Here is a 14,389-nt window from a genome sequence, read left to right on the forward strand (position 1 = left end):
CGCCCCCATCGGGCGGAGGGATGGAGCCGCGCGCTCCGCGAACCTCCAGCCCCTTCCCCGAGCCCCAGCCCTCTCCCAGCCTCGCCGCGGCCAGGGTGCGGTGGGGGGAGGCGCGGCCCGTCTCCTCGCAGCCCGCCTAGACCGTGGCATCTTCGCAGACCCTTAAACAAATAAACCAGAAACCCAACCCCGGTCGTTAGATTGCAAAGCGCGTTACAATAACCGGGGCGGCTACGCAGGAAGCGATCCTGCGCGGGTCCGGGTCTAGGGCGGCAGCTTCCCGGCCACGCTGCCTTCTCCCGGGCCTCGATTTTCCGGCCACGCCGGGCAGTCCTCTGCACCCCGGGGCTGACGGGTCCCGCTCGGGGCCGCAGCTGGGCCCGTGTCCCCCGTCCCATCCTCGTCCCGACACTCGCCAGCCTACAAAAGGTGCAGCCTCACGCACACGCAGAGCGCACAAATAAAGTCGGCGGTGCACGGCCGAGACGGCTGCGAACAATGCGCCGGGCTGCCCGCGCCCGCCGGAGCGCGGCGCCCCGGGGGACAGGGGACGCGGGCGGGGGCCTCGGCGGAGGACCCGCCGGCCGCGGAGCTGGACACCTTACTTCCTGCTTCCCCGCCCGCGGCCAGACCCAGCTCTGCGGAGGGATATCTCTCCCCTCCTCTGTCCCTCTCCTCCTTTCCCCCGCCCTCCCCCCTTTTTCTCCTGCTCCCCCCCCCCCACCCCGCCTTTCTCCTTTTGCAAGAAAATAATTTGACAGTCGATTTGCTGACAGGGGAGGAATTTGCATCCTGGATTTAAAAAAAAAAAGGCCGAGAGGAGCTTGGGAACGGTTGCTAGGGGTGGGTAATGGGTAAAAAAAAAAAAAGGGGGGGGGTACCGGGGAGCGGATAAGGAGGGCTAAGGGAGGGGGCGAGGGTGGGAGCAATGCAAAAGGTAAGGCCAGGTTACCGCGGCTCGGCCCCGAGTGGGCTGCGGCCGGGGGAGGGGCGAGAGATACATATGTATTTCTGTCTCCCCAGCACACCCCCTTCCCTCTAAGCGATGGCTGAGAGGCGGTGCATGCAGATGGGGAGTAAGTTTCCTGAAGGGGAGGGTGGATGCACGCGCGCAGCCCGGCGCTGCAAATTTCCACCGGGGAGGGAGAGCGGCTGGATGCGGAGAGTTTGGAGTTGCTTGCCGCGGAGGGCAGGAAGGGGAGCAGGGCTGGGAAAGGGGGCTGGCGGGCGCTATATCTGGGAGTAAGTTTCCAGGATCGGGAGAGCCTGCACGCTTGCTCACTCGTAAGTTTCTGGCCGGGGAGGGCGCGTGGGGAGGAGGAGAGGGAGGGGTGCATGTATATAGAAGGGGGGAGGGGGGAGCAGATTTCCTGCGGGGAGGCTGAATGCATATGGAGAGTAGATTTCCTGAAGGGAGGGTGGAGGCGTAGACGGACCGAGTAAGTTTCTTGCTGGGGTGGTGGCGGAGGTGGTGGGTGGGTGCTTTGGAAACCCGGAGCTTCCCACCCAGGGTCGGGGAGCACACTGTTTGCGGTGGGGGCGAGGGGCCAGGTTCCCTGCTGGGGAGAGGGGCTTGCATCTGGGGAGTATGTTTCCTGGCGGAGCGATATTTGTTTACAGGCTGAGGGCAGTACTGTAAGTGAGTAGCGCTGTGAGAAGGCGGCTGACATAAATTAATATTGAAATTACTCCCTCAGCTCTGCTCGCCCCCCATCTCACCCCCCAAGCGGAGACGGGTCTTGTTGGATTGCCCATGCACTTGTTGCAGAAACAGCCAAGGTAGGCAAGAAGCTTGTTAAGTTTCATTTTTTAAAAATTAGTTGGGGGATGCTCCGTGAGAAGATGAGGGTGGGGTGTGGTGCGAGGGAAGAATGGGGGGACAGAGAAGGAAAAGTCTCCCCCCTTTTACTTTCAGTGTGTGAGCGGGCCTTCTCCCCGCTTCCCTTCTTCCCTCTCCCCTCTCTGGGCTGCACAGCATCCCGGCAAAGGGGGAGGGGTGAGGTGGGCGCTATAATTGGCGATCCTGGCTTAAAGGGTAGCGGTGATGGTGGGTTTGCAGTTAAAGGCTGCGATGTTATAATGCCCTCCTTCTTCAGCCAAGAAACCGCAGGACTCTGGGGATGTGCCTTTTGGGGTTTTTGACATGATGCATATGTGTATATCGATGCGCCGGCGGGCTCTGTGGGGGCTGGGTACGCCCCAGAAGTTAGTGTGGCCACCCAGATGGGAGAAATGTGTTAGGAGGTAAACCTGCCCCTTCACTCCTCAACTTCAGTTTGGGAGACTGGAAGTTACTGCTGGTGGTCTGGCGAAATGGATATTAAAAGCAAAACCAAACCACCTATTCACCGGCGGAGGCCGAGGAGAGCACCTGGCAGGCAGCCTCTGGCCAGCATTGGGCTGGAACATGTGCGCCTGCCATCCTTAGGTGAAAAGAAAACGCCTTCTGGTTCCTCTGTGTGCCTTCCAACCGGCCTGTTAGAGCCCGCTTTGTGGAAACTCTTCCCCAGACTAGACGCAGCTTTGGCAAGTGACCGTGTTGAAGTGGGTTGCTCCCAGTGTGGCCTGGGCTGTCTTGTAAAGTGCTTGGAAGTCATGCTCACGAATGACCCGTCCAGGAGTGGCTGAAGAGTTCATTAAAAAATGCCTTCCGAAAGCCAGTCTGGGTGCGCTTTTCAGCAGGCCATGGAGAAGAGCTTTAAGAAAAGAGTTTTAGGTTTTCCCAGTTAGTACCTGTCGTCTGCATCATTTACCCTTTCAAGACAGGAGTTTGGCGATAGAAAATGTGGTTTTGGTGCCCACTGGCAGGATAGCAAGCCGGAGAACTCAGCGCCTGACTAGTTAACTGGTCTTTGCCTTGCCTTGCCTCTGTTTTCTTGGTCCTGAGCCTACTGATTTCTGCAGAAGAGTTGTAGGTCTTGGCTGTCAGGTACCTTAATTGTGCTGGGAGTTTAACTTTAAACCAATTTTAGCACCAGGGGGTCCAACCCACAAATGTTTAGTAGAGTTAGGGAGTGACCCATAGGCCATGGGGTTAACTAAGGTTGGTTAAGCTTTCCACAATTCTCTAGGCAGGCTCTGTTGTGGGGACTGGGGGAAAATGGACTTTAAAAAAAAAAAAAACTCTCTACACATTACTGATGGACAGTGCTTTTTTTCTTTCCTTCCTGACATCAGATTTCCAGATTGAGGGTTTGATATTTGGCAGTGTGAGAGTTGAATTAGTTGGGAATTAAATATTATCGCCACTTGTCAAGGGTTCCTAACTAGGCATTAGTTAAACAAATTAGCTCTTATTTTTACCCGATGAAAATCTGAGTCTGGTTGTTGTATTTGCTGGGAGGGTAAACAAAATCTTTATGTATGTTCATTCCAGGGTGGAATTATTTACATGCCTAACCTCAGAGCCAAGAGCAGTCATTCAGGTTTTTTTCCTTATATTTATGAGATTTATTTTATTGTCTTGCTTTGACCATTAATCAACTCACAGTGGGATTTTTTTTTCTCTTCTACCGAGAATGTTCTTATGGTAATAAAGATTTGAAGGCCCATGAATCATAATTCATTCGTTTTAAAATATTGTGGTGATTGTCAGGATTTGATTTATAGGAATTGATACCCAGAGTGACACACCTCTTTGGGCCCCGCCCTTCTAGGCATGTCCATTTTCGCCAAAGAATTGTTTAGAAGCCAGCTTGACATCCCCAAAAGAGTGTTTCCCTTCTGCTTTATAAGCACTGAGAAGATTAATTTTGCAGGTTCCATAGTAAACATGGGTCTTTTTACAGCTTGGTAAGCAAGCTTTCACATAGCAGGCATGTGTTAATATCACATAGCATTTATGTGAGCTTGCTGTGAAAACAGTTGTTCTATGAACTGTGTGGAAAGTACTCAGTTTTGCCTCCTTTAACCCATTTGGGCCTGTGGTTTTTGTTGAGTTAGGAGACTGTAGTGTTCTTTGCTGCTTATATAATAAGATGTGTGACCATAAAAAACAAAGCTTATTTATAATTTTTCCCTTTTCTCCTCTTTTAATGGGTGAGTTGGTCATACTAACCAGAAGCACTCACTTTTTTGGAAAATGTAAAGATTCTCCATAAAGTTGTTTAGTCAGGAAGTATTAAAACTGTCTTGCATTCAGTAGTTGGCTTGAGTTTCAGTATTTGTAAAGTGACAAAGAATCTTGAAGGTGGTTTGATGCTCAAGGCAGGGGGAAATATCACTGGAAAGAAAAGTGGGGAAGGTACCAATTTCTAGGCATTTCTTGGCTTTGAGTTTTTTGTCTTAAAAACACATAATTTGATCCGTGAGTTCCCTTCCGGCTCTGAAATTCTGTGTCTTGTGAGCAAGGTCTCCAGAGGTCTTGACGGTCTCTTCCTGGGCCAACGGCCAAATTGCTTCATGGACTTGGGTGAGTTGATTAACTTCTGTTTTTGTCTTCTCATGGAGAAAGTGGATTGGTATTCCAGAAAGGACTCTCAAGTGATCTGGTGATCTTGACCGTCAAATGCAAGGAAATACTTATGAATAAAAGGCTGCCACTGTCTTGGACAAAACAATTCCCAATTAAATGTGCTAATAGAGAGTGAAGCATGTTATCCCAGGCACCAAAAATAATTTCAGTTCATCTTAGACGTTTTCTCTCCAGCCAGCTGGTTTACTTGTCTAATGCTTGGTCAAGTCTAAGGTTAATTGAGCTGTTATTCCCAGGCAGCAGGAGGAGGTAGCTTTGAGGAAGAGTGGAAGACCAGAAAGCCCAGTGTGGCTTTGCTCACTTTCTGTGGAGAATTCACATGGGGGTAATTGGAATTTGGCTGAATATTTGTGATAAGGTTCATGATAATGACATTATATTAGTCAATTCTAGGATACTGTGTGTGTCACCAGGAGTACTTTCGGGAAAAACTTTTGATGTTTTTATCGACTTTGGACATTGACATAAAAAGTAAAGATCTAGGCAAGTGACTCAGCCCCCCAGTAGTATAAGTGGGTGCTCATGGTCCTGCTAAAAGCAGTTGAATTCAGCTCCTTTTATTTCTGACCTCATAAAACTGTGTGGCTGAGGAGGATCCGAATCCTCTGGGATCTCATGGATTAATATTTCTGAGTTTGCATGTTGGAGGGGAACCAACGAAATAAAGGAAAAACTAAAACAGTTGATCTATTTTGTGGGGAGAGGAAGACAGGAACAGCTGGACTCCAGTTACTGGATGCTTTTAGACAAGGGTGTTGCGGCATTCTTAAGGAAGAGTATAGTCTTAGTAACATGAGCTTGACCCCAGGGCTCTCTTAATAAATCTTTTCTTTTGGGTTAAAGAGAACACGCAACAAAAAGCCTCTGTGATATTTTCTAAGAATTTTAAGTTCTCAGAGTAACTGCCTGTAGTGGTTTAGAGTTAATTCAAGAAACAAATGACCCTTGGTTGTTCCTCATGGAAGACAGTAAGCTGGGCCTTGGGCGGGTATCTGTTGACCGATTGGGGTGTTGGTTTAGCAGCATAAAAATAAATTCTTTTGATGGAGGAGGAAGGGGACAAAGAGCCTGTGTGCCTCAATGGCAGTGTTAACTGTGGGCTGGTAGAACAAGGTAACAGTTCTTTTTATCGTAGGTGGCCCTGGTTTCTTGCGTGCATGAAAGAAGTGCTACTTACTGAGCACTTACTATTTGCCGGGCGCTGTGTTAAAGCTCCAGGAATATGTTGATAGTTAAAAGAGATGTAGTTCTCTCCCTCTACCCATGTCCTTAACTCCAACCTCAGCTTACAGTCCAGAGGCAGACGGGTAAAGAAATAAATATTTCCAGTTGTTATAAATGCTCTGATGAAACCATGGGAGCAGTGACTTGGATGGACTTCTTTAGAGAAGACTGGAAAGGTTTCTCTGAGGATGGGGGGTGGCGGAAGACAGAGCACGCCAGGCAGAGGAGAGCCTGTGCAGAGGACTTTGGCTTTGGGGGACTCGAAGAGGCGCAGGAAGACAAGGGCCAGGGAGAGAGGGCAGCATGAGGTGACTGTGCAGGACTCCTTAGACCTTGAAAAAGTTTGGATTTCATTTAAAGGGTAGTGAGAAGGCATTGAACGTTTGGCGTGGGAAGCCCTTCACTCATGTTCTACGGGGACTGCATTTGTGGAGAGACAACAGAGAAAGGCGTGGACCTGGGGAGCACAGTGAAGAGGCAGGTGGGGTGGGTGAAGCAAGGGGGTGTGGAGAGGAACTGGTGGGTGTGAGATGTACATTTAGAGGCAGAATGGGTGGGCCTGCTGTGGGGTTTGGTGGGGTGGGGGTGGGGTGGGGAGAAGGATCTAGAATAACTCCAAGTTTTCTGGCTTGAGCAACTGGGTACATGGTGGCCCTATTTGCTGAGATGGGGGAACATTGGGAGGCATGGGAGCAGAATCAAAATATTTCAGTTTGAGATGCCTGTTATATGAGAAAGATAGTCCGATAGAGTGTCTCATCTAGGACAAGTTAAAAAATGTGGGAGCCATCAGCATGGAGAGCGTATTTAAATCTAGGAGACCTGATGAGATGGCCTAAGGAGCTTGTAGAGAGAGGACAGGCAGCGTGAAGGGTGTGTGCGTGTGTGTGTGTGTGTGTGTGTGTGTGTGTGTGTGTGTGTGTGTGTGTGTGAGAGATGTTTCATGAGGTTAATAAGGCCAGAAAAGTCGCCTTTGGGTTTGGCAAAGTGGAATCCATTGGTGACTTTGTGAAGAACAGTTTCAGTGGAATGAGGATGGGGTGGGACCACAACTGGAGAGGGCTGGGAAAAGGTTGTGAGTGAGGAACTTTAGATAGGATGTATAGTCAACGTTTTGGCAAAATTTGACCATGAAGGGGCGAGGGAGGAGCAGAGAATTGGAGTGGGAGCTGGAAGGCCATGTGCATGAAGTGAGAGGGGATTTTGTTTGTTTGTTTGTTTGTTTAACACGATGGTATATTTGTGTGCTGATGAGAAAGATCAGGGGAGAGGGAGTGATGGATCTAGAGAAATGGGTTGGGTCAGTTGAGCAGAGCCCTTGAGAAGGTCTGAAAGGAAGATCTGGCCTTTGCCGGGGGAGGGACTCTTCCTCCACTGTGAAAGGAGGAAAAAGCTGAGAATAATGCAGATGCTGGCCTGCGCCATCCCCGGGAGGGGGTTTGGGCTCAGACTTGACATCAGCCAGAGACTTTAAGGGTTAAGACTGCATCAGAAATTGTACTGCATTTTTCTGAACATTTGACTGCATTACTGAGCGGCGCAGAGGAAGGAGCAGATTCTTTTGCTTGGGGAAAAGAGTCTTCGACTAAAGTAATTTGGACCTCACGTTAGATTTATTTAAAAACTATGATTGAAAAAAGACTTCAGTGATTTTCAGCCCTGTTAAAAAGTTAGTGGGTACAGTGTCATATGTTTTGAACAAGAAGCTCCAAAAACAAAAAAATAAAAAGCAAAGAGCTGCCTCTTTTTCAGGCCCCATAAGAATATTCCACAGACCACCAGGCTTGATGGCCCCCAACCACGGGGTCTACACGGAAGGTGGGGCGGATGAGGAGAGGGTCAGAAGATCAAGGTTGAGATCCATTTTACTCTAAGACTCTGGACAAGTCAGCCTTCGAGCCTGTCTCCACATCTGTTAAAAGAGGGGTGATGCCATCTGTCATCTCTCAGAGTTGTTGTGAGGGGGAATTAGATCATGTATGGAAAGTGCTACATGAACCGTAAGAGGCATCACACACAGACTACAGCAAGGTGACTCGTTCTTTAGCCAGATCTCCTTTTCAGTTATTAAAATCTGACGACCAAGGAAACATGGCCCTGAATTTCCCAAAGCTTCTGCTAAAAGCTCTGTTCTCTGTGTCCACTCTCACTGTTCTTCTCTCCTTGTAGCCCCCTTCTGTTTGGGGTTTTCAAGCTCCCTGGGATCCTTTGATGAAACTGTTCTTACTGTTAGAAGGCTGGCATCAGAAATGCTGGCTGTGTCAGCTGGGTGTGGTGGCTCACCCCTGTAATCCCAGCACTCTGGGAGGCCAAGGTGGGAGGATTGCTTGAGCCCAGCAGTTCAAGAGCAGCCTGGGCAGCATAGCAAGACCTCGTCTCTACAAAAACAAAAATTAAGAAATTAGCCAGGGGTGGTGGCATGTGCTTTTAGTCCCAGCTATCCAGGAGGCTGAGGCAGAAGCCTCACCTGAGCCCAGGAGATTGAGGCTGCGGTGGGCCATGAGTGCACTACTGCACTCTAGCCTGGATGACCAAATGAGACCCTGATGAAAAAAGAAAAAAACCAAAAACGCTGGCTGTGAAATACCAGTTAATATAGGTTCAAAGTCTGATTCCATATTCAGAATTTAAGATGTGTCCACCCAAAGGGACAAATTAACATGGTTTGTTCCCTGAAGAACCCTATGAACTGGGCACCGGGCAACCCTGCACCTACTCAAGAAACCCCACTGTGGTCCAGTATTCTTGGCAGTCTTCATTTGCATTCGGTCTTTGTTTTCCAAATAAGGGTTGTGCTATAAAAGCTGAATCTACCCAAAAGCAGTCATTAGCCCTAGTCTTATTGTGTATACTGGGCAGTCAATTTGAGCTTTAAAAAAAATACACTAATCAGGCCCCTGGCCTCTGCCTAAGAGGGTGAGGCTTCGTTTATTTATTTTAGACTGATTTATTTATTTATTTATTTATTTATTTATTTTTGAGTCAGTGTCTCACTCCTGTCGCCCAGGCTGGAGTGCAGCAGCACACTCTCAGCCACTGTAGCCTTGACCTGCTAGGCTTAGGCAATCCTTCCACCTCAGACTTCCAAGTAGCTGGAACTACAGACGCACGCCACCACCCCCAGCTAGTTTTTGCGATTTATTGTAGAGATGAGGTCTCACCAAGTTGCCCAAACTCACAGCTACCTCAGCCTCAACCACGTGGGCTCAGGCAATCCTTCTGCCTCAACCTTCCTAGTAGCTGGAACTACCACCATGCCTACCTAATTTTTTTGATTTATTGTAGAGATGAGATCTCACCTAATTGCCCAGGTTGATCTCGAGCCCCTGGGCTCAGGTAGTCCTCTTGCCTCCCAAAGTGTTGGGATTACAGGTGTGAGCCACCATACCAAACCTTAAACTGATTTTTAGACTTACACAAAAACAGATAGACTAGTATAATAAACTCCCTTGTACCCATCACCCAGTTTCAGCAGTTAGTGAGATTTTTTCCACACCATGGCTAATGGGACTTCTTCCTACGTTTGTATAATAAATATACATTTCGGTTTTCTTTTTTTCTTTCTTTCTTTTTTTTTTTTTTTTTGATGACCACTGCACCCTCAACCTGCTGGGCTTGGGATCCTTCTGCCTCAGCCTTCCAAGTAGCTGAAACTATAGGCACGTGCCACCACACTCGGCTAATTTTTTGATTTATTGTAGAGACGAGGTCTTGCCAAATTGCCCAGGCTAGCGTTGTCGGTTTTCAAAAACAGTGAAACCAATGTCAATTTGGTCTCAAAGAGAGGGGAAAATACCCAACAGAAAAACAGAGAGTGGAAATAATTTGTGTTTACCTAGCATTTTATATTCCAAAGCCTCTTAGGCATGTATTATTTATGTCATGCCACAATCATACAAAAGTAGATATTTTCATTTTACAGCTGAGGAAACTGAGGGTTGAGAAGTAAAAGTTAAAACTAAAAATAAATGATCGTATCAGAATCACATGTCAGTTAGCATCCAAAACCCTGGTTTAATGCCAGTATTTGAATGGTCTCCAAATTTTGTGCGCTCTCAAATAGATAATGCTATACAGAATTATATAAAAGAATGTGGTATGAAATATATGCAAAAGATCATAGAAGCCAGGAAGATCATCTAGATATTTTGGGCTTGCCACTCTGATGACCTTAGTTGGAAATACTCAGATGGTTGAAGCATGTTTTGGGCATTACATTTTAAAAAATTTAAATTGTCTGGCTCCAGTGTGCTTCTGGAGCACACTGCTTTAAGGCTGCCTCGTAATTAAGGCCAAGACTTGACTTTAACAAATCAGGCATCTATTCTCCATCAGTCTCCTACGGTCAGCCCTGTTCCTTCTGTAGGGCCCTTCAGTGGGGGTGCCTGGGCAGTCCAGTGGTCATTTTTAGATGGTGTGGCCTCTAGCTTCTGGGCTCTGACTAGACATAACAGGGTCCTAAACAGAAAGAACCCTTCTGAGGACCCCTAGCAGGTCTTTGTCATAACAGAGGCTGGTCCTAAGACCGTTCTTGGACTTTGAGAAACTGCCTCCAATCTAACTCCTTTGATTTTTTTTCTAAAGGAGCAGAAAAAAAGATGGAGTGGGTGCCCAAGGAGTTTTTGTTTTTTTGTTTTTTTGTTTTTTTTTGAGTTGGAGTCTTACTCTGTCGCCCAGACTGGAGTGCAGTGGCACGCTCCCAGCCACCGCAGCCTCCACCTGCTGGGCTCCGGCGATCCTTCCACCTCAGTCTTCCAAGTAGCTGGAACTACAGGTGTGCGCTACCACGCCCGGCTAATTTTTTGGATTTTATTGTAGAGATGGGGGTCTCGCCAAGTTGCCCAGGCGGGTCTCGAACCCGCGGGCTCAGGCAATCCACTCACCTCAGCCTCCCAAAGGCGTGGGATTACAGGCTAAGCCACTGAGCCCGGCTCCCAAGGAGTTTTAATAGGAGTGTCATTGGAGTTCCCTCTATTGTCATCACAACAGGAGATACCAAACTCCCTTAAAATTCAACTGAAGGACACCAGTAATGAGCCTGATTTTGAAGTATCGGGGCTTGTTCGCTTTTTTTTTTTTTTAATTGGGTGAATACATGCGAGCTGAGGGATTTTTAGGGGGAGTCACAGTAGGTAAGGACATTTAGGGGCCTCTTTCCGTTTGAAGAGTCTGAGCTTCTTTAGAAGCCAGCATGGAATTCAAACCTCTCAGACACTCATTCCTTTAGTCTTTCTTGATGGCTCTGTGTGCCTGGTCCTGGGCCACGTCTGTGGGGTGGGCAACAGGGGGCTGTTTTAAGGCTCCTGCTGCCTTTGGCTTCTAGGGCTGTGTAGTCAAACTTGCCAAGGGGGGGCGTGCCTTACACCCCTCTGGATTGGGAGCTTGGGGCAGGCAGAACTGGGTCATCACTCATTTTTGTACCCTCAGCATCTAGCACACAGCCTGGCACTAGTTAGTGCTAGATAAATGCTTATTTACTTAAGAATCAACTGGGTTGTGTTCTTTTAGTTTTTGTTTTGCCTCTGGTCTTCTCCCTGTTGGTTCTTGTTGGAAGGAGAAATCCAGGCCTCTCTGCTACTGGGTCCAGACCTTGCAGCCGTCCAAGGAGTCCAGTCCCGAGAAATATTTTCTTCCCATTTGCCTTGCTGTCTGTGGCCTTGCAGCCTTTAGCTAGGGTGGTTTAACTGAGCTCTCGAATGCAAATGCTACCCCATCCCCCATCCCTTTTAATAAGTGACATTTTGTTAAATCAGTTATTCAAGGCCTTATCTATATTTCTGTCTGTGCTGGCTTAGTCAAAATAGGAAAGAGACTGAATATTAGATTTCTCCACCCGCCCCCTCCTCCTTCCCCTTTGAGCAACTCTACGTAAGATTTCTGATATGGGAGGGGTGATGTGTCCTTGAAGAAGTAAATGCTGCGTGCAGAAAAAATGTGGAGGGCTTTGACTTGTAGCGAATGCTGTTTTTCAGCAGCTGTGATTTTTCCATTTTTCTTTTTCTTTCTGTTTTGATTAGTGGAACTCATTGTGCTCCAGGGTTGGGGATTGCGTTGGGGGAGGGCGCAGAGGGAACGGCATTTACTGGGAGAGCTTGAGTTGGGGAGGGGGGAAGGAGAGAAGGGATTTATTGAAAATATATGTCTACTTCTGCTATGATAAAGCGGCAGGCATGTAAAAATGCAACGGGGAAATCATTATTGTGGTAATGTAGGCAGAGCTCTGCTTTCTCATTAACAGAGCTTAGCCTACGTGGAGGAGGGGGCGACCGGGCTGCTCTGAGAGTTGGGGTATTCAATAATGGCAGAAACTCAGGGGGATTGTCTCCATCCCCCTTCTTACCCCCTCCAGGGGCTTCTCCATTCTCTCTCCAATCAGTGTGTAACCTTTTAAAAGCTCCTTGTTGGATTTCATGGTGTCCTTCCTCATCCCTGACACCCCAAAATGCTGTAAGGACTGTTTGATTTTTAAAGTTAAAGGGAATTAAATTTTCTCTTGGGAACTGGAGGGGAATTTTGGTAACACATTGTGAGTCAGAGATTGGATTCTATCCTTTGGATCCCAGAGAGCACCAAGGAGAGCCTATTTAGGGGCTCCGAAATTTGCATGTGCCATGGGGTATCGGAATTAGGGTTCCAGATCACCTTGGTAGTAGTAGTAGTAACTACTATTTATAGAAAGCTTACTGTGTGCCTGGCCTTGTGGAGATATTTCAGTCGTTTCATCCTCTTACAGTTTTAAGAGGCAGGTGTGATACCTGCTTTACACTTGAGGAAACCGAGGCTCAGGCATTTCAGTCACTTGCTTAAGTGGTGGAGCTGGTATCTAAACCCAGGACTGAGTCCAAAGATTGGCACCTGATTATTAGGCTACGTTGCCTTTCATATTTGACTGATCACTTGTTCTGTACAGATCTCTAGATTCTAAGAACCTGGGCAAAATATTCAGAGCTGCCCGCGAGGCCTGCTGTTGGCAGTTGCGGGCAGAGGGCTCAGGAGGTTTCAGAGAATCTTTCCTGAGATCCTGTTATTCTAAGAAAGATCACGGTGAGGGTTTCATATCCTTGTTAGAAGAGGTGAGTGCCTCGTCCCCCACCCCTGCTAGATGATGATAACTTTGCTGACAACCTGTTCATCAAGCATTCATCGAGTGCCAACTGTATACCAGGATTGTACCAGTGGCTGGAAATACCAAGACAAATAAGAGGAGTTCAAGGTCTACTGGAAGACTATCATGTGACCATAGACATATGATACACAGGGAGGCTTGCCTAGAAAAAAAAATTTCAGAAGTAGTTTGCAGGAAAGACTGTCTAGAGCAGCCAGGGACATGTTCGAAGAGGTGGTACATGAACAGAGTTGTGAGGGGCTCAGCAGAGTCTTGCCATGTAGACAAGGAAGAAGGTAACAACATGGTGAATATGGGAAACCACATGTAGTTAGGCCTTACTGATGCATCATGTTCAACTTTATTTTATTTTATTTTATTTTTTGAGTTGGAGTCTCACTCGGTCACCCAGAATGGAGTGCAGTGGCCGCTCCCGGCCACCGCAGCCTCGACCTGCTGGACTCCGGTGATCCTTCCGCTTCAGCCTTCCGAGTAGCCAGAACTACAGGCATGCGCTACCATGCCTGGTTGATTTTTTGATTTATTGTAGAGATGAGGTCTCGCTGCCCAGGTGGGTCTCGAACCCGCGGGCTCAGGCAATCCACTCACCTCAGCCTCCTAAAGGCACGGGATTACAGGCTGAGCCACCGAGCCCGGCTATGTTCAACTTTAAGATTTACTCATCTGTCTTAGTCCTTTTGGGGTACTACGTAACAAAAATGCCATAAACCAAGTGGCTGGGGCAACTAACATTTATTTCTTACAGTTCTGAAGTCTGGGGAGTCCAAGAACAAGGCAGGGGCAGATCTGAGTTCTAGCCAGGGCCCTCTTCCTGGTTCATCTTCTTGCTGCGTCCTTACATAGTGGAAAGGACAAGGGTGGTCTCTGGGGGTCTCTTTTTTAAGGGCATGAATCCTATTTAGACACGCTCTGTCCTCATTGGCCTAATCACCCTCCAAAGGCCCCACCTCCTAATGTCAACATCTTGGGGGTTAGGATTTTGGCATATGAACTTGGGGGGGACATAAAATCTAAAGAAAGCACCATCTAATTCACTTCCATCATCTTCAGTTTAAAGCTCTAGACCTGTGCTGTCTAATATGGTAGCCCCTAGCCATGTATGGCTATTTAATTTTAAATTAATTAAAATGTAATGAGCCTCCCCACACCACCATGAACTCTTCAATTAAAAACCTAATTCTGGCTGAGAGCAGTGGCTCACACCCGTAATCCCAGCACTTTGGGTGACTGGGGTGGAAGGATTGCTTGAGCTCAGGAGTCTGAGACTAGCCTGACCAACATAGCAAGACCTTGTCTCTCCAAAAAAATAAAAAATAAAAAGTGAGCCAGGCTGTGTCATCCATATCTAAACCCTTCTGATTTAACCTGAACAGAAGCTCGGAGCACAAAGGCTGGAATCTCAGCCTTCTGTCTTTTCAAACCATTCCTGGTCATTCTGTGAGGCCACTTAAGGAGGGTTACATTTAAAAACTTGGAGAGAATTTTCTTTTTTTTTTTTGAGTTGGAGTCTCACTCTGTCACCCAGACTGGAGTGCAGTGGCCGCTCCCGGTCACCGCAGCCTCGA

General features: G+C 47.7%; 1 protein-coding gene across 1 annotated transcript in view; it reads left to right on the forward strand.

Moving 5' to 3' along the window:
- The first annotated feature begins 821 nt into the window (after positions 1-821).
- TRERF1 (transcriptional regulating factor 1) overlaps positions 822-14,389 on the forward strand; it is a 223,193-nt gene continuing 209,625 nt past the window's right edge. The window contains exons 1-2 of the mRNA XM_008062571.2: positions 822-1,284; positions 1,698-1,779. The gene's annotated coding sequence lies outside the window, so the exon portion shown is untranslated. The remainder of the gene's footprint in view (positions 1,285-1,697; positions 1,780-14,389) is intronic.

The sequence above is a fragment of the Carlito syrichta genome, unplaced genomic scaffold (genome assembly GCF_000164805.1).
Source record: "Carlito syrichta isolate Samal-C Ts95f unplaced genomic scaffold, Tarsius_syrichta-2.0.1 Scaffold305755, whole genome shotgun sequence".
Taxonomy (NCBI): domain Eukaryota; kingdom Metazoa; phylum Chordata; class Mammalia; order Primates; family Tarsiidae; genus Carlito; species Carlito syrichta.